At 39.6% G+C, this 20,286-nt stretch overlaps 1 long non-coding RNA gene across 1 annotated transcript; it reads left to right on the forward strand.

Moving 5' to 3' along the window:
• Nucleotides 1-15,142: 15,142 nt before the first annotated feature.
• LOC118250499 (uncharacterized) lies at nt 15,143-17,753 on the forward strand. The gene is made up of 3 exons (XR_004779468.2): nt 15,143-15,385; nt 16,061-16,168; nt 17,435-17,753. It is a non-coding gene; the product is annotated as an uncharacterized LOC118250499 (long non-coding RNA).
• Nucleotides 17,754-20,286: the final 2,533 nt, after the last annotated feature.

Here is a 20,286-nt window from a genome sequence, read left to right on the forward strand (position 1 = left end):
AGGTAGTGTGCATTTACCTAGGCATGAGAAGCACTAGGCTGACCATTTCACAAGCACGTGAGTCTGGACTAGGCGAGCGGCTATTATCTCTTGGCCAGCCTCCAGGCTAAACAAACATAGGTAGGGAATACAGGAAGGAACGAGGACTATTATGACGGAAAATAGATGAAAAGAGAAAGAACTGAGGTTAATCAGTACAGGAACAGAAGTGAGATGCACAGTGCCATTTGTGAGGATGGTATAAACTTTTGGGGGGAAACTAAGGCTGTTGTAATGCTGGGAAGTCTGCAACCTGATAATAGTATAAGGAAGTCCATAATGCATTCTGATACAGAATCACAGAATGTCTTGGACTGGAAGGGACCTTAAAGATCATCTAGTTCCAACAGCCAAATATATATTTGACTTACATGCCCTGTCCTGTAAGTTTCAAGACAGAAATAAACAAAAGAACTGATTGAGTGGAGTTTTGATAACACAATGCTGAGGGAAAAGCTGCAAAGTTTGCCCTGTGTTAGACATGGGAGGACCCAAATGAGGGAAAACTTTCTGCACATCCCAGCTTCAGGAAAGCCTCAGCTGGAAAATGTGCCCTACGGGGATCTTGAGAACCTGTTTTTTTTTGTCAGGGTTATCTTCCAGGTTAAACAGCCTGAAATTCCACTGCAGTGTTAGTCCTAATTTGGTTAAAAAGGCAACCAACCACAAGACACAAATCCCTGGTTTCATTAGTTCTGGACCCTATGGATCAAGACTGTTACAGGAAGATGTATTTCGTACCTGCAGTATAAAGCGGGATTATAATGCTGGTTATGCAGATTTATCTATAAGTCAGAAACATAACTCTAAAGTCATCAAAGTCACAAATGCTCATTCAAGTCTAATGGAGACAGAATTCTTACCAATTCTATCAATTCTTAAAAATTTTTAGCTTATATCTTTGCAGTTACACATAGTAATAAACACTGGTGTTCATAAGATTACTTTTTTTTTTTAAATTATTCCTGTTCTTTGGACATATCTGGATGCTGCATAACTAGAATAAAATTAAAATACAATAGACTATACACAGCACTACACACCACTGCTAACAGCTATACTTACGCAAAATTAATTCTAAGTAAGGAGTCAAGAACTAGGAGTGATGGACAGCTGCTGCTGCTGAGCTAAAATGTAATGTACAACTTCACTTTTGACACAATAGGCAAGCAAAGGCAGAATTGCTGTAGACAAATAAAACATAAAAATAACTGTCCAGCCTTGCCAAAATGGTGCACTAATGTCCAATGCTGACTTGCTGGATAAGTAACATACAGATTTACAGTAACACACCTAAGAAAAAAAAAAAAACCATCCTAATTTTACATACTGTGCTGTGGACCCCCAGCAGACCCAGGAATGCAAACCAGTTTGATCCATCCCATTGCTCTAAAGAGTTTTAGCAATATCAATGTCATTTCTGAAAGATGTATGACTGACTTTCATTAAAGACTGACAGAGACAATGTCCAGTCTTCCTAATCTATGTGTTCCCTGCTCAATTAGCTTTAGGAAAAGAAAATATTTTTAATAACTTTAATCCTTCTAGTGTCAATTGAAACATCTTGCCCTCATTCATGGTGGATACAGAGAACAGTATTTTTCCCTTTTAAAACAACAGGAAAGGTTAAGATTATCAACCATTCTTGCCACTAGCATCCTTCCCTGTCTTTTTGATTTTAGTCCTGATAACATCAATTCTTTATATCTTACCTCCTAGCTCAAATTTTCTACAATCTCTGATCATAGTGTGCATCTTTTGGGTCATATTTCTGTTTGTATAACTTGAGCAGGTGACTTGTCTTTTCACAAGAATGTAACATGGTTAACTCAGAAACAATTTGTGATCCACTATAATCTTAAAATCTTTCTGGAGAACCTCTTCCTAATGTTTCCTATCCAGGATTTGTATCATTATTTTTTCCTTTAATATCCTGCCCTTGTCTTCTAACCTTGCCCTAGTCCTTTGTCTAGAATGAGTTACATCCTATATTTCCAGTCCATTTCTCCATATTTTTATTTTTACTGCTGTCCTCCAACACATTTGGGGTTCTTCCTTGCACTGTGTCATATGCAAAACTAATGATCATTCTGACTATTCCACCATCTGTTTTGCTAATGAAAACCTTGAACAGAAACAGATCTAAAGCAGACCCTCCACAGAACCCTGAGTGTAATTAGACTTTATTAATTACTGTATGGTGTGGTTATCTAATCAGGTTTGTGCCCACAGAATAATGGCCATATTTTTCCTTGCTTTGGTATTAGAATATCAACCGAGTCTGTCAAAAGATTTACTTGAATAAAGCTATACAAATTCTGCTTCTCATCTGTCTATAAGACCTGTTATCTGATCATTGGAGGAATCATCTTCATTTGCTCAGATTTGTTCTTGACAAATATGCATGTTGGATGCTTCTCATCTCCATTTTGTTTTCCAGGTGCTGCAGGTTATTCCAGATTTATTATGAGAACTGAAGTTAAACTGATAGATCTATAATTCCCTATCCTTTACTTTTTTGACTCTTGTTATGAATACATACTAACTTTCCCCTTCTCAGTAGAAACAGCAATAGATGCACTTTAAGGTCTTGAAAATTAAAATTAAAAAAAAAAAAAAAAAAGCACTTAACAGCAATTAGAAGCGTCTATCACAACAGTATTTGTTTATCACACTATCAGGTTTGTCACAGATAACCTGAAAGAATTCAATGTCACTTAGTTAAGGAAGATTTAGAACTTATCATTTATTCACAGTGACACCTTGAAAATGCTAAAAGAATGAAATAAAATATTTCGAGATGCATGGAAAGCTTTTGAGGTCACTGTTTATGGTGTTTCTAGTGCAGAGGTTTTGACTGTGGCTTCAGTCAAAATTCAGATTATATTAAGTGTCTCAAAGATGATTTTACAAAAATATTTTATGGGTGTCAGGGGTCCAAGATTTTATAAAATCAATAAGGTTGGAAAAGACCTCCAAGATCATCTGGTCCTACCATACCCCTACCACCAATATCACCCACTAAACCATGTCCCTAAGCACCACATCCAACCTTTCCTTAAACACCTCCAGGGACAGTGGGTCTACCACCTCCCTGGGCAACCCATTCCAATGCCTGTCTAGTCTTTCTGAGAAGAAATGTCTCCTAATATCCAACCTGAACCTCCCCTGGTGCAACTTGAGGCCATTCCCTCTAGTCCTATAGCTAGTTATCTGTGAGAAGAGGCCAACCCCCAGCTCCTTTCAGGTAGTTGTACAACTTCCTTTCAGGTAGTTTTAGAGAGCAATAACGTCTTCCCTGAGCCTCCTCTTCTCCAGACTAAACAACCCCAGTTCTCTCAGCCACTCCTCATAAGACCTGTGTTCTAGGCCCTTTACGAACTTTGTAGCCCTTCTCTGGACACACTCGATGTCTTTCTTGTACTGAGGAAGCCAAACCTGAACACAGTTCTCAAGGTGCAGCCTCACCAGAGCAGAGACCAGAGAACAGATCACCTCCCTGTTCCTGCTGGCTGCACTATTCTTGATACAAGCCAGGATGCCATTGGCCTTGGCCACCTGGGCACACTGCCGGCTCATGTTCAGGCGAGCGTTGACCAACAGCCCTGGATCCTTTTCCTCTGCACAGCTTTCCAGCCACTCTGCCCCAAGCCTGAAGCATTGCATGGGGTTGTGACCAAACTGCAGGACCCAGAACTTAGCCATGTTGAACCTCATTCCATTGGCCTCTGCCCATCAATCCAACTTGTCCAGATCCCTCTGAAGGGCCTTCCTACCCTTTGGCAGATCAACACTTACCTCCAGCTTGGTGTCTGCAAACTTACTCAGGGTGTACTCAATTCACTCATCCAAATCATCAATAAAGATATTAAAGAGGATAGGCCCCAACACCGACCCCTGGGGTACACCACTGGTGACCATTGGTGACCCAGCTGGATTTCACTCCATTCACCACCACTCTTCAGGCCTGGCCATCCAGCCTGTTTTTAACCCAGCAAAGAGTTTACCTGTCTAAGCCATGGGCTGCCAGCTTCTCCAGGAGAATACTATGTGAAATAATGTCAAAGGCCTTTCCAAAGTCTAGGTAGACTACGCCAACAGCCTTTCCCTCATCCACCAGATGGGTTACCCAGTCATAAAAGGAGATGAGGTTGGTCAGGCAGGACTTGCCTTTCATGAACCCATGCTGACTGGGCCTGATCCCCTGGTTGTCCCGCATATGCTGCATGATTGCATTCAAGATGACCTGTTCCATCACCTTTCCTGGCACTGAGGTCAGGCTGACAGGCCTGTAGTTCCCCGGGTCCTCCTTACAACCCTTCTTACAAATGGCTGTCACATTAGCAAGTCTCCAGTCATCCAGGATCTCTCTGGATGACCATGACTGCTGATAGATGATGGAAAGCAGCCCAGCAAACACATCCACCAGTTCCCTCAGCACCCTCGGGTGGATCTCATCTGGCCCCATGGACTTGTGACAGTCCAGGTGGAGCAGCAGGTCTGTGTTTCCACCTGAACTGTGGGGTTTTCTTCTGTTCCCCACTCCATACTTCCAGGATGGGAGGCTGAGTACCCCGAGGATAAGCGACTTGTCTGACTAGTAAAGATAGATGTAAATAAGGCATTAAGAACCTCAGCCTTTTCCTTATCCCCAGTAGTCATGTTCCCCGCTGCATCCAGTAAAAGATGGAGATTCTCCTCTTACCGTTAATATATTTGTAAAAACATTTTTAATATTCTTAACTATAGTGGCCAGATTGAGCTCGTGCTGTGCTTTAACCTTCCCGATATTTTCTCTGCATATGCTGGCAAATTCCTTGTACTCTCCCCAAGTTGCCTTCTACCGGACATAGACTCTCTTTTTTCTCCCAGATACTCAGCAAAACATTTTCAGATGTTCAATTGTATTGGGTTTACATGGCAAGTGTTTGGCAGCCGGGGGGCAGCAGGGGTGGCCTCTGTGAGCAGAGCCCAGCAGTTGCCCCATGTCAGATCAGAGCCAGCTCCAAATGGCCTCAAAAGGGACCTGCTGCTGGCCAGAGCTGAACAAGGGAGCAACATAGTTGGGTCTGTGTGAGAAAAGATTTAAGAAAGAGGAGAAAAAAATGCTATGCAATAGCAGCTGGGAGAGTGAGGAGTGAGAAATGTGAGAGAACCAGCCCTGCAGGCCCCACAGTCAATGCAGAAGAGGGGCAGGAGGTGCTCCAGACGCTGTAGCAGAAGTTCCCCTATGGCCTGTGGAGAGGCCCCTAGTGGCACAGGCTGTCCCCCTGCAGCCCATGTGTCCCACATGGAGCAGATCTCCACGCTGCAGCCCATGGAGGAGCCCCGGTGGAGCAGGTGGATGTGGCCTGGAGGAGGCTGCGGCCCATGGAGAGCCCCCTGCAGGAGCAGGCCCCAGGCCGGAGCTGCAGCCTGTGGAGAGGAGCCCACGCAGGAGCAGGGGGTCTGGGGGGAGCTGCTGCCCATGGGGGACCCATGCTGGAGCAGTTTGCTCCTGGGGGATGGACCTCATGGTACGGAGCCATGTTGGAGCAGTTCTTGAAGAGCTGCTGCCTGTGGGAAGCCCATGCAGGATCAGATCGGGAAGGACGGCGGGGACCCCACGTGGAGCAGGGGCAGAGAGTGACCATGAAGGAGACGCAGAGATGAAGCATTAGGGACTGACTGTAGCCTCAGTTCCCCATTCCCCTGCGCCGCTAGTGGGAAGGAGGTAGAAGAGGGTGGATGGAGGGGAAGGTGTTTTTAGTTTGCATTTATTTTCTCACTGTTCTAGTAGGCAAAAAATTATATTAATCTCCCTATGCTGAGTCTGTTTTGCCCGTGATGATAATTACTGAGTGATCTCCCTGTCCTCATCTCAACCCTTAATCCACTGCGTCGTACTTTCTCCCCCTTTTTCTTCGAGGACAGGGAGTGAGGGAGTAGCTGTGGTGGAGGTTGGCTACCCAGCAGGGTAAAACGACTGAAGCTTTAAACTCCAAATTTCTAATTTTTTGTTCACAATAGTAACTGAAGATGAGACCCACACAGCCTAACTTTGGCAACATAAGATTTAGTTGCCTGGGCTACAGTAACTATGCAGGCTCTCTTTCTGGGCAATGGAGACAAATTGACACCTCCTTCCTAACAGTGGTACAAAAACAGATGAGATGTTCTTTTCACTCTCTCTCAGCTGTACTTAGATGAATAGTGCAGATGGGTTGCACTAACTACTTTAGCGAGATGTTGCAGAACACAGCTGATGGCTCTCACCGCAAAAGCTGGTGTCTCTTCACTGGAGCTGCCGTTTTTATCTCAAGAGTGAATCTTCAAACTACATTGAAATCTCAACTGGATAACTCAAAAGTTGAGTGAACATGCCAGTAAAATGGACAGGCTCATGGTAGCTTCACCTATCAGAATTCAAGCACGATAAATGCATTTCTGTTGCTGTATGATATGTCAGTTCTGTAACTAGGTAAAAGATTTGAGTTGTCAAGACTGTTTATTGAGATGAATGAAATATTTCTGTCTTATAACGTCAGTACTGAAGAAGATAATATATTTCAGAAATAGGGAGCTTTAAAAAGGTATTTACAAGTATTGGTCATACAGATGGAATCATGTCACTGGTCAGGTTGGAAAGGACCTCAGGAGTTCTCCATAATATCCTGCTCAAAGTACTAGGTTTAAAAGAGAAAACACAAAGCAAGAGAGAATTTAAATGTTTCTGGAGATAAACCAATATCTGGAAAATATGAGCTAAAAAAAAAAAAAAGTCTCTCCATGGTCAGATAATTCTACAACTACTTTTTCGAGAACATCCATAAATATGGATAAAAACAAACAAATAAACAAAAAAGTCCCCATGGTTTGCACACAAAACTATTTGGAATGCTTTGCAGCTTTGGTATACAAATGGATGCATGTTTATTGAAGACAACATTGTTTAATTGGTTTGAATTTTTAATTTTTAATTGTCTCAGAAATTCTTTTAGTTTAGGGAGTTGCCAAAGAACACTTCAAGCATTTTTTTTTTTTTAAAAAAAAAAAAAGGTTAGTTATTTTTCATACAAAAAGGTTAAAAATCTGAAAACCAAACACAGCATTTGATTTTGCACAGTCTGAAATATTTCAAGAAAAATAAAATTTAATTATACTTGTTTATTCTTCTTCATTGCTTCTTTGTTCTACTTTGACTTTAGATGGCCTGAGTTTTTAACCCTTTATCTTTTTGTGACTCAAGCATGAACCATAACTTCATCGAGTAGTCAGATCTAACTAGTGGTACCAGCTACTGTTGGACAACAATGAGATTAGTGCATAAATCAGGGTTCCAGTCCAAGTGGTGTCAGCTCATCATCAAATTTCACACTTCCAAAAACACTTGTTGACTGCTGGCATTTCTTTACTGGCTCCAGGATTTTTAGGAGAATTCACTTAGTCAAAGTCAATGATAAAGGAGCATTTTCCAGCAGAACACCCTTTTTCTTGAAAGAAGGAATTTCCTGCTCATAATGAGTAGTTATATTAAGTCAAATGAGAATCAACGTTTGTAGGTGTTTTTGCTTTTGTTTTGGTTGGTTGGTGTTTTTTGTTTGTTTGGTTTTGTTGTTGTTGTTTGTTTGCTTGCCAGAAATCGGCTGGATACATCCAAATCTTTATAATCATGTTCCAATACCGAGAATTGCCTATGCATTTAACAAGTTCATTAAAACAAGTCCAGCTATGTCTGCATCATCAGTTCAGTTTTCAGTTCTTTATTGCACAAGGTTATAGTAAACTGTTTCTATATAATTATACTTCTAAATTGTGTATATATATGCATATATATATATGCATAAAAAATATACATACATATTTTACATTTAAGCTGTTTTGTTTTGAACTGAAGACAGGCCTTTATGCTAACAGCATTAGCATGGTACTGCCTATCTGACTCATGCCCAGCAAAATTGGCACCTGTTAGTGGCACAATGCAACTTCTACCTTATAAGGTCAAGTAGCTACTAGGAGGAAAAGAACTTCTATTACATGGGAAGCATGTTGAACAAGTTCTGTTTTCACTGATGTGAATGTAAATTTAACATCTCTGAATAAGAATTACTCTCATTTTATGTTGCTTTGCGTAAGAATTGGATTTTCTTTGTTACTATTAATGCTATAGCACATCTTGTCATGATAGCATTGTGTATATTCTTTCAGAAAAACAAAACTACTAATGCAGTAGTCATCACAAGTAAAAGAAAACAGCAAAATCTTCCTGTCTTTCATCTTGCTTACCAAAAATGAAGTGGGAGAAAGTCATAACTACATTTACTTACAGAAAATAGGAATGTAAGTCATGATTACTCTGAGTAAACAGAAGTCATATACTAGATTAAGTTTCTGAGGATATTTTTTTCTTGGTTTGTATAACTTGGATGATATGCTAGATGGATTTTGTACTACAAAAGAGAAAATATGATTCCTTTCTTTTTAATCCTTCAGACCCGCAAAATGTTGATATAAATTTTCCAAGTTTCTAATTGCAATTTTGCTATTTTCAATAACTGGAAGGAGTCTAGAGAGATAAAATTTTGCTAGGGAAAAAAATATTTCATTTTTAAATTGCTTTTATTATTTTTTTGCTTTGTTTTTGTAATAGGTTCAAAATGAATGGAAAGGGACTTCCCATCTTTATATTAACAGATGTGCAACTTGCAGACTTGAAAGTGAAACACTAAGTCCTGTACATAGGACTGTTCCAACATTGTTTCATTCAATGGACTTCATCCAGGATGATGTTGCAGGTGACTAATTTTATAAATAGCAACAAAATGACTGACTCCTTGATTTACACCAATAGGACCTCCTTGGTTGAAGTGAAACAGATTGTACTGTGCTCCATAGAGATTAATGGGGGCCTATTATGTTATCCAAGTAATTGATTTCAAGAGCAGAAGAAAAAATATCCAATAGGAATCAAATCATCAGAAAAATGTCTCAGCTGAATTGTATTCTATCTGCAATCAGAAAAAAAAAAAAAAAAGGCAGAAGTATTCTAAGGTAAATGTGATTAATTTAAAAAACTACAAGGTCTACAACATTTTCTCATTAGTTATTCCACCATTAATAAAACTCGTAAGTATCTGCCAGCACCCAATTTGAGACAGTAGCTATCATGAGCAGTCCAAAGCTTGATAATAAAGCAGTTCTATCAAAGGCTAGAAAAAAGAGTCCATTTTGAGGTAACAGGGAAATCCATTAATTTCAAAATCTAATTACTTCCCATTGTTGTGAACTGTGTGTTGTTGACTCAGCAGAGAAAATTACTTATAAGTGAACATTTCCCACAGCTCCAAGGATGACCCAACATCACTTCAGAATTTCCCTTACAAAAAGAGAAGGGGTTGGTCACACTAGGTAGATGATCCAAGTACATCAACGTCCCACCACAGGAGAGAAAGGCTGTGCCACTGGTACACCATCCCTTCCTGTTCTGCAGGCTCCATGAGAACATGAGGCCTCAGAAATTTTTAACAGGACCTTTTAAAAGAAGGATTTTTGATCAATTACAGATTTGGGTGAGTTAACTTTCAGAGAGACAAAAAATAAAATAGGAAAATCTTTATACTTTATGGGAAAGTAATCAAAACTCATAACAACCCAAAGCAAAAATAGATAAAAAGCTGAGAATATCAGTTATTTTTTTCTTTCTGTTATCTATCAGCTCTTATTCCTCATCTTGCTATCACGAATCAGAATAGAGGTTAGATTTATTATGATAGCACAAACAGGCAGAAAAGTATCAATACAGTGGCTGAAATAATGTAAATGTAAGATATTTTGAAGCTGTCCACCACATTTCAGCTACATCTCTTACAAGTTTAAGTCTTCTACCTGCTAGATCTGATTACAGTACTTTAACCTCGTTATCTATATAGAAAATTTGATTTATCCCTATAAACCTATCTAAAAAATATCTTTTTAAGGACTTTATTGTTAAACATTAAGTCTTCCATGGGGATCTTTTGTGGGGTCTGGAATGTTAATGTTTTAATCATATCAAATTCAGCTGAACCCTGGAAAAGAATGAGAAACAAGAAGTAGACAAATCCCACAGAATTGGTTAAGAAAAATTGTACATATTCTGGGATAATGTCTTGCTCTTTCTGTGACATCTGAGTTCATCTGCAGGCTATGGAGAAAAGAAGACCACAGTTCATGCTTTTAGACCTTCACTGAAGAAATATTCATAGCTAGTGTTTCACATTGAGTGTATGGGGAAGTATGTATTGAAGTTCCCAATAGACTTTAATGCACTAGCTTAAAAGAGAAGGGGAAGTAGTGGATAACCAGATATACACTCTAGAGATATATCTGAGCAAAGCAGAGCACATCTGCTTTGCCAGCACAGCATTTGGAGGGATCACCATGTCATAATACAAAACACAAGCTGTACATAAGAAAAGTTAGAAAAAAAAAAAGTCTTCATGCACTAGAGAGGGACAAGTTCATAAACTTGTTCAAACTCCACAAATCCTGTGAGCCCAGACGTTGGTTCTCAAGGCTTGCAATACTTTAAATTGCAGGAAATCCATCTGTTCCAACTGATAATAGGAATTCAACAAGTCCATATCTTTTTAACAAGTAGGTTACAGCTCTGATAAAACTGTTAATCCTTTATGGTCTTCACATAACCTTAGGAACACACCAGATACTGCTGTATATATTTCCTTTGACAGATACATATTTTTCCACCCTTTCAGCTTGCTCTCTTTAGAGGTGGGATAGTTCAAAATAGGTGGGATAGATAGTCAATGGCTCAGAGATCATCCTTGGAACATATCTGAATCCACATTAAGTCAGCAGTGATTATAAAATATTATAATTGCTGTTTTAAGTGACCATGAACTCTTCTGAGATAGCTAAACTTGCAAGACTAGCCTCTCAGACTATATTGATTAGCAAAATATCACAGAACAATTATACATTGTGAAGGGTGTTTTGCTTTTGGCATTTGAACTACTTTATCCTTAGGATTTAGACTGAAGTTATTTTTAATTTGCCATCATGATAATAAAGTGAGTTATAATATTTTTTTGAGCTTCTTCATTATTAGGATTTACTGGAATTTCCAACACCAGAGAAAACAAAAGTTTTCAGACTAAAAAGCCAAACATCATTCCAATATTCAGGTAATAGAAATATGTTCACAATGTTACAGAATGCTTATTCTGCTTAATCTTCCAAAGATATTAACCACTCTATGCTACTGTTTTCATGTTACAAGTATAGATTTAAAACTATATGCTGCCGCAATTTAATGTTTTTGAGTATTCTTAAGATATTTTCTTACATTAAAATGTGTTTGTTTTCTTTTGTTGTTTGTTTGCTTGTTTGTTTTATTTTAAATGGACACTAGAAAACCTAATGTATAAAATGACATGACTATGCTGCGACTGTTAAAGTATTTATCAGATCTAAATACATCTAAAATATTTTGTTTCACCTAAAAGTTTTAGATTATCATGTCAATACTGCAGTCATGCTAGAGTATGAGACTAGCTGACACAAAATTCTGAAATATTGCTAAATACAGATGAAGCAAAGAAGGATTAAAGCCAAATACAAGCAGATGTGTCAGGAATGAGTGTTGATTGCTAAGGAATGTCATGCTAGATGGCATTTTATTGAGCCTGAAAAGAAAGGCTGATACATGTGATACATATAGAGCAGGAGAAACAGACACAGAACTACATGGTCTTTTCATTTGTTGTTTAGTCTCTGAAAATGTGTCAGTGGGCAAACAAACTGAAACTGCATCACAGTGTCTTCCTCTCTCATGCAGACATGTTAAAGCTCTCTAACACATATCTAAGCACTGAGGGCCAAAAAGGAATTTAACTTATGCAACAGCTTGCAGGTCTGACACAACAGTAAATGATATGTCATTCTAGTGATGCTTCTAGATGATTTCCAAAAATGTCAGAAAGGCATTGTTTTACTGAAACATCTGAACATGATAAAAGAGAACAATATTTAACTTTTGAGTGAGATTTGATGTGTTGCTTTCATTCTGACCATGATGTTCTGTTTAGCAAAAGCAAAATAAATAAATAAATAAATAAAAGCACTGCATTTCAGAGCTGGTGGATGCATGAGCCTGAAAAAAGCTGGGGATATAACAGTATATCGTGGGTATAAGTATACATGCAAACAGGTGGAGAGAATGACATGGGTCTCCAGTTATGTTTTACTCGTTACTATCTCCAGGCGTGTTGCTCCAACATGAACTTGGCTATCAACCACTCAGTGTGGCAAGGTTATCACAGGATTGTACAGCAGTCAGGGTGGTAAATTGGAGGACAATCTTCACAATCACTTCAATGACCAATAACTAATGTATTAGTCCCCTCAATGAATAAAATGCCTACAGCACCTTGCATGCCACAGCTAGGTTGTCTTGCCCTGGTACATGCAGTGCTCCAGGGCCTGCAGCACTCTCCATAGTCAGGACAAGAACTTGGCACCTCCATACTCCTGAGGGTCCAACATGTTTAAGAAATTTGCTCCAATCAGCAAGAAAAAACATGGATACCTGTAGATGATGATCAGAATGAGATTTCATACCTTGCAAAATGACAAGTCCAGATACATTGGAAAGAAAATCCTACTCTTTTGCAGTTCCAGCCCACAGTGGTATAAATATATACTGGTAAGTGTACATTATATACAATGCATATAAATGCAATTCATATACATGCAAAAAATCTCACGCTATCTAGATAAGATGTTCCTTTTCAAAGGTAACCTGAAGACTAGATTGTGTCTTGTAGGCATGGACCTTCAATGGGGCAGCAGGCACCTTGCCAGCCAAGGAAGAACTTCCAATTTCTGTTAGTACAGGGGGAGCACAAGCCCTGGGTTGAAATGGTGCAGTACATTTCCCTTTTTACAGGCTGCCAATAAAATCTGGGGCTGAGGCCTCATCCTGCTGCTCTCCATTCTCCTCTGCCCCTTTTGAGGTAATAGATGGAGAACAATTCCTGTTCCACTTTTAGCTCAGAGCCTGCAATTCTGCCTGTCCTTCACACAAACCTGGCAAAATGATAAAGCATATAGGACCCCTTGTTCTTGTCTCATTGCTAGAAAGACTCAGTCCACAAAGTAATTTCCTTTTGCCTATCTACAGAGCTTACATTAAAAAGCTTCTATAACACACATCAGAAACAGCTCTACTGTGTATTTACATTAGAACAGATGAGATCTAGAAAAGATATATGCATTTTCAAAAGCAAATGGTGTGGATGCTCTTTAATTCTCAGAAAAAAAAAAATCATTCTAGGATCACTTGAGGTTTTGGGGTCGTGGCAGAGCATGAAACTGAATCCAGATTTTCTGCAATAGATGAGGAATATAATCAATGGCACTTTTCCCTCCATTGCCTGCTTTCAGAAGAATGAAACAAGTTTTCCAAGCCTCCCCTGAAAATCAGCATGTAATTTGCACAGAGGGCAAATTAAGCCTCCATCTTTCCTGTTTCTGCTAATGATTTTTTTTTCATTGTATAAATGGACAGAACATGAATATAAGTTAGTTCTCTAAGCTTTCAAATATAAAGCATGTCACTTTGGTTACCCACGGGGTGTTGGCACAGATATAGAACAAAGTTCTTCAGTAGCCCATCAGTTAGTTGTGGAAACTGATTCTTTTTCTCTTGTTAATGTGATATTGTGGCAGCAAAATACCAACGGTATCATCCCCCAGAGTAATACTAGCAAAAAGAGGAGGACTTGCTGAGGTTTTCTCAGGGTGTCTCTAATTGTGAAAGTTAATACCCCATGTATGCAGAACTTCCAGCAAAGGAACAAGGGAAAAATTGCCTTCAACACAATGGTATCACAGTGTTTGTTTGTGATGTAATGCTGGTACAGTTGAACTTCCGATTGTTATTTAATATAATAAAATGAGGCTCTGGAAAGTAGAAGTTTGAATTACAATTGTTTTATTTAATTACCAGAAAAAGAAATCGAAGAGTATTAAAGGTATTTTACCATAAATGAGGGTGTGCACAGTTACGCCAGCTGAGGATCTCACTTGCATGAAACTTGGAATCACAATGGATTTTGTCGGGTTTTTATATATATATATATATTTTTTTTATATAGCCTTTATATGGACATCCACTACCTCATACAGACAAATCATAGTGCTGTAAGAAGGTTTCATTTGCAAAAATCCCTCCTGCCTAAAGCAAACTTAGGCCACAAATATAACTGCTGAAATTCTCCCTTTGTTTTCTACCGTGTGTGTATCCATTTCATAAATTTATTGCAGTCTGCTACAAAAGCAGCAGCCTTCCTTAGAAGGGAAAAATACCAAAAGTCCCACAGAGAGCTGAGAACAAGAAAATTAAGTGATCAAATTTATGTTTTGTGCAGCAAAACTATGTCTAAAAGTTTACAGATATAACCTAAAAGAGCCACAATTTCACATTTACTGAGTTTCAAATCCATATCTAAAGTATAAAAAAATTAGAATGTTTCAATGGCCTAATTAAATTGTAATACAGCTAATTTTATATGCTTAAGGCAAATCTCTCATTAAAAGTGTTAAAATGCTTCAGCTGTCCAGAATTTGCTATAAAAGTCTTTCTAAACTACACACATTTTTTTCTAATAGAATAAATAGAAACACAGTAATAAATGACCAGACTCTTACATTGGGGAAAGTGATAAATCTGGAGTCTTTTAAGTCAGATTACTTATATTCAGGTTTCACTCCTGTTTATCTTCCAAACAGAATCAAGAGAAGTTATCAAGGCCCTGCAAGCTATGATCTGACATGAGGAAAGGTCCACACAAACAAGAGTTGTGACAATATTTAGCCTATGTTTGAAAATAAGATCTTTTCACAGAAGATTTTCTTAGACGAAAAAAAAAAAAAAAACTGTGGGGAGGAAACCCTGGTCACAAAGATGGGTGCTGTGATGTCATTTCATTCTTTGTTGGTCTGAACATACAGTGGTGGTGAATGAGATACACTGGATAAGAAAAACATCATTCCTCAGGAATCCATTTTTCAAAACACATTACCCCATATCTTGGAACCACTGATGCTCACTGTCTGCATTGACTCAAGATTCTGAACAGGAAACAACTCTTAAAAACAAATTCTACATCATCCTTAAGAAAAAAAGTGCTTCCTTGCTCATCAGTCATATTGCCATAGCTCATCTCTTCATTTTAGCCTGCAATTAGAACTTTGCAGGGTTCAGGCCACAGAAATGAAGGTCAAGAAAGTGCAGAAAAGAAAGTGAATGAACTGACAGAGGAAAGATGATGTTTCTGGAGAAAAGAAGCATTTGCAGTTAGCAGAGGTAATGTTCCTTTCTCTTTTGGGAAGATTATTACTGTTCTCTGTTAGGTGACTTAAAATCTGGAAAATGTCTTCATTTTATTTATTTTATTATTTTTTTTCCTGTTAACAGCTTCTGAAGTACAGGAATGTTTTTTTCATTCATGTGAAATGCACTAGGAGAGAGTGCAAATTTTCCACCCCAGTAAGGATTTCACAATAATTTTCCATGGTTAAACAGTTGTTTTTCAGGGGGAGAAGGAGAAGAGTTGTTTCCCTTCAGCTTGAAATGTAGTATTGTACTTTACAAGCAGGAGGTCTGGAAAGGTTGTTCAGGAAGTGCAAAATATAATACCTTTTTCCTCAATAAGAGGTGGACCTCTACAGCTGCAATCCCTACATTGTGCTTATCACATGCAGAGCTCACTGTCTGATGCCAATGAGGGCAACCACATTTTGGGATCTGCCTCCCCTGAAATCAGTCTCTCCCAACAAATCAGACTGGCAGCTGAGTCAAGCTAGATCAGATCTAAGAAGCCAGCCACAGTGTTCCTTTCTGAAACCTACTTTCTGCTGTTATCAGACAGAGTCACAGTGTCTTGAATGCCAGGATCAAGGCACATACTTTATCCAGTTCTTCTGACTGGGGAGAAGGACATGCACGGTGATCATGCTTTTCTCCTGGGGGATGGGTTAGGAGTTATTTTCAGATCCGGCTTTTCTCAAGTTGTCCTTTTATAACTTGAAACCACCCATGTCCAAAAATGATAAGAAGTGAATGATAAAGAGAAAAGAAAAGAAAAAGGTAAGGCGGGAAGGGAAGGGAAGGGAAGGGAAGGGAAGGGAAGGGAAGGGAAGGGAAGGGAAGGGAAGGGAAGGGAAGGGAAGGGAAGGGAAGGGAAGGGAAGGGAAGGGAAGGGAAGGGAAGGGAAGGGAAGGGAAGGGAAGGGAAGGGAAGGGAAGGGAAGGGAAGGGAAGGGAAGGGAAGGGAAGGGAAGGGGAGGGGAGGGGAGGGGAGGGGAGGGGAGGGGAGGGGAGGGGAAGGGAGGGGAGGGGAGGGGAGGGGAGGGGAGGGGAGGGAGGGGAAGGAGGGGAGGGGAGGGGAGGGAGGGGAGGGGAGGGGAGGGGAGGGGAGGGAAGGGAAGGGAAGGGAAGGGAAGGGAAGGGAAGGGAAGGGAAGGGAAGGGAAGGGAAGGGAAGGGAAGGGAAGGGAAGGGAAGGGAAGGGAAGGAAGGGAAGGGAAGGGAAGGGAAGGGAAGGGAAGGGAAGGGAAGGGAAGGGAAGGGAAGGGAAGGGAAGGGAAGGGAAGGGAAGGGAAGGGAAGGGAAGGGAAGGGAAGGGAAGGGAAGGGAAGGGAAGGGAAGGGAAGGGAAGGGAAGGGAAGGGAAGGGAAGGGAAGGGAAGGGAAGGGAAGGGAAGGGAAGGGAAGGGAAGGGGAAGGGGAGGGGAGGGGAGGGAGGGGAGGGAGGGGAGGGGAGGGGAGGGGAGGGGAGGGGAGGGGAGGGGAGAGGAGAGGAGAGGAGAGGAGAGGAGAGGAGAGGAGAGGAGAGGAGAGGAGAGGAGAGGAGAGGAGAGGAGAGGAGAGGAGAGGAGAGGAGAGGAGAGGAGAGGAGAGGAGAGGAGAGGAGAGGAGAGGAGAGGAGAGGAGAGGAAAGGAAAAAAGAAAAGAAAAGAAAGGAAAAGAAAAAAGAAAAGAAAAGAAAAGAAAAGAAAAGAAAAGAAAAGAAAAGAAAAGAAAAGAAAAGAAAAAAGAAAAGAAAAGAAAAGAAAAGAAAAGAAAAGAAAAGAAAAGAAAAGAAAAGAAAAGAAAAAAGAAAAGAAAAGAAAAGAAAAGAAAAGAAAAGAAAAGAAAAGAAAAGAAAAGAAAAGAAAAGAAAAGAAAAGAAAAGAAAAGAAAAGAAGAAGAAAAAGAAGTAGATAGTAAATTTTGAACACTTGTTATTGGTCCAGTGAACTGAAGAATGAAATGTTAAAGAGAAAGCCTTCTGGGCTATTTCTATGTGTCCTGTCTTCAATGGTTATATCTGCCTTGGTAATGCACTGAAAGTTTTCCAACACTGTTTTTTTTAAGGGACACTGTGTGGTATGTAGGTCAGCCTCTCCAGTGACTTTTTTCTGTGACTTTCTCAGGAGATGATGGATGAAATGTAGTTTTGTTTTGTTTTGTTTTTTTTTCCTTTCACTTTATATCTAAGAGCATGACGTTCTACAGATTCATATTCTGAAAGATGTAGTGATTCACAAATAAACCAACAAAAATGAGAGTTAAAAAAAAATGGTCTCTGAGTTTCAGATATAAAAGCAAGAGAAAAAGCTGGCTTGTCTTTGTTTTAGCAGCACACTGACTACTGTAATAAAAAGAAAAGAAATAATAGTGTCAGGAGGATAAAGAGGCTTTTATGGGACTTCAGGAAAATTAATTGTATCAATTTAGCAATGCTGAATACCTAATAATGGTGAGCAGCTGAGAGTGACTCAGTATCGCATCAAGTATGCCCATTCTCTCAGGAAGTGTTTCAATTCAACATGAGAACCAGACTGTAACTTTTTTTGTGATTGACAATGACTAAGACATGTAAGATGCTAGGGGATTGAGTCATTCTTCTTGTTTTTTCTCAAAGCGATAGAAGAAGAAATAATTCAAGAAAATAACCTACCCAGATTCTCAAACTGAACCCAATCATGCTTAAGACTTCAGGTGGTTTTCTAAGATACTACGCCCCTTTTGCTGCCCTTATAATCTCCAGAAGGCAATTAGGTGTTGCTGGCATCCATCTCCGGAGCTCATTCCACAGATCTGCAAGCTGTTGTTGGCTCCATTGCCTTCAGGAGAATTTGGCCTGGCACACTGTTTCTGTGCACAAGGTGGCCACGATTCCTTGAACTCTGCTAATTCCCAAGGGTTTGTGTTTGTCCTGACAGCTAATATAACCTCTGTGAAAAAGAAGGATGATTTTTTGACCATTTTGAAGCCTCTGCTGTAGCCAGGTGCTGCAGTCTTCCATTTACCAGGAATTGCTCTTGTCTACCGGTGAAACATTCAACAAAAGGAATGAAAAAGAAACAACATCCTGACTCGAAAATCATTGTCATCATCATCAGAAACCATGTTACAAGAAGAGAACAACTTCTGCTTCTCTACAAGCCTGCTCTGCCTGCTGAGTGAAAATCCTCCTGGCATAGTTGGTGGGACATTTCCACTCGAGGAAACTCAGCAATAATTTTTTTTAAAATCACAATTATCTGAGGAAATATTTACATGTACATGGCTCACAAAGAGAAATTGGGAGGGACACACCATTCCCTGCAATTTAATCTGTACCAATGCAGCTCTTGTCTGAAAAGGTTGTCTCAATATCAAACATGTTGATAGGAGTTCTGAGAGCTGTATCCTCATGCAAAAATTAGGAGTGAACAACTGAATGCAACACACCTTATATTCTGCTTTCCAAAAAGAGCATCAATTAGTTATTGAAGTAAATTTAAGGGAAGAAATACATACCCACATACACAATTACTAGATCCAATACAGTCTTGTAACCATTTGAAGGATGGCACTGTATCATGGAGGAAAATTCATAAATGGGAGTCATTTGATTTAAAGTGATGACACAAATACTGCTGCCAACACTTTCAGGCAGATTATAACTTAGAAGATATGTCGACACAAAACCACATAGAACTTAAAACTATTACTACTTATTTGTGTTATCTGTATTGAGCCTTGCAACTACTTTCTTCAAGCCAGATTTAGTAAGCATTTATCACTCTTTTAACCCCCTAGGAATACACATGCTCATCCATTTATATAGCACTCCTAAACAGTGTACAAGCTCAATCCTTAAATTCAGCGTCAAAGTCACCATTCAAATTTGCATCTGTATTATTAGGGTCACGGGTCTCTGGTTTGCAGAGTCCAGCCTATCCTCTGGGTACACAGAGACTGCAGTGAGTTGAGGTTCAGGTGGCAACTCCTTCTCTGCTGCAAATTGCTCTGTTACAACCAATGCAACAAAACATATTAGGATATGTAGAACTTACCAAAATATTTCTAGATTTTCTTCCATGTCCCTCCAACCACTGAGATTTCTTTTTATTGGCCCTTCTCACTTCTAGGGAATTTTCATACTAGGTTTTGATACTCTGCAAAAGAGCAGTCTGTGTTTTTCTGTACCAATAAACTTTTAGATCCATAACAACCACGTTAGATATGTAAAAGAACATTAAAATGAGTATTTTATGATGTTTTTTCCTCTGCTTTTCTCTGTCTGTTTAGCCATATCTATTCTATATCCTGAATGTTCACATCATTATTATCTTTTCAGTATCGATACATTCTTTTTGTCAGAGATGTCCTGACTGTACTTTATCTGCTCTCCCACCTTCTGAAATACTAACTGCCACAGCACTAAGCTACAGAGATCTGGTTAGAAGGAAACGTAGATTCTTGGAGTCCTAAAATAATCCAGTGAAGAAAAACAAAAAGGATGGCAGAAGGCCAACAAGGACTATGTAATGTAACTCTGAGTGTCAGGGTTTTTTTAAGTATGTGTGGCTGCTGTATCTCATACTTGGAGAAGTTGTCACATGCTGTCAGCACCGGCTGATCTCCAGTTGGTGTTTCCAAGAGCAGCCCTTTCAAGTCAGTCCCAAAGAACTCAGAGACATTTTCTGTAGTGGAGCTGCACACTCCTTTGTCATATGTTTCTTTCTGAAGAGGTAAACCAAGTAAAAACTGGTATCCTATACTTAACACCTTCAGACCCACTGAATCCAAAAAGTCTCTTGAAGCACGAGTCACTGCCTAACAATGAAAGTGCTCTGCTACTGCTGCCTGTAAGCTCATTGACAAACAATTCTGATCCTCTTCTATGACGAACTGTTAGTCAGATCACGAATAATAATTCCTGAGCTGCGCTGAAC

This window comes from Cygnus atratus, chromosome 1 (assembly GCF_013377495.2).
Source record: "Cygnus atratus isolate AKBS03 ecotype Queensland, Australia chromosome 1, CAtr_DNAZoo_HiC_assembly, whole genome shotgun sequence".
NCBI classification, from domain to species: domain Eukaryota; kingdom Metazoa; phylum Chordata; class Aves; order Anseriformes; family Anatidae; genus Cygnus; species Cygnus atratus.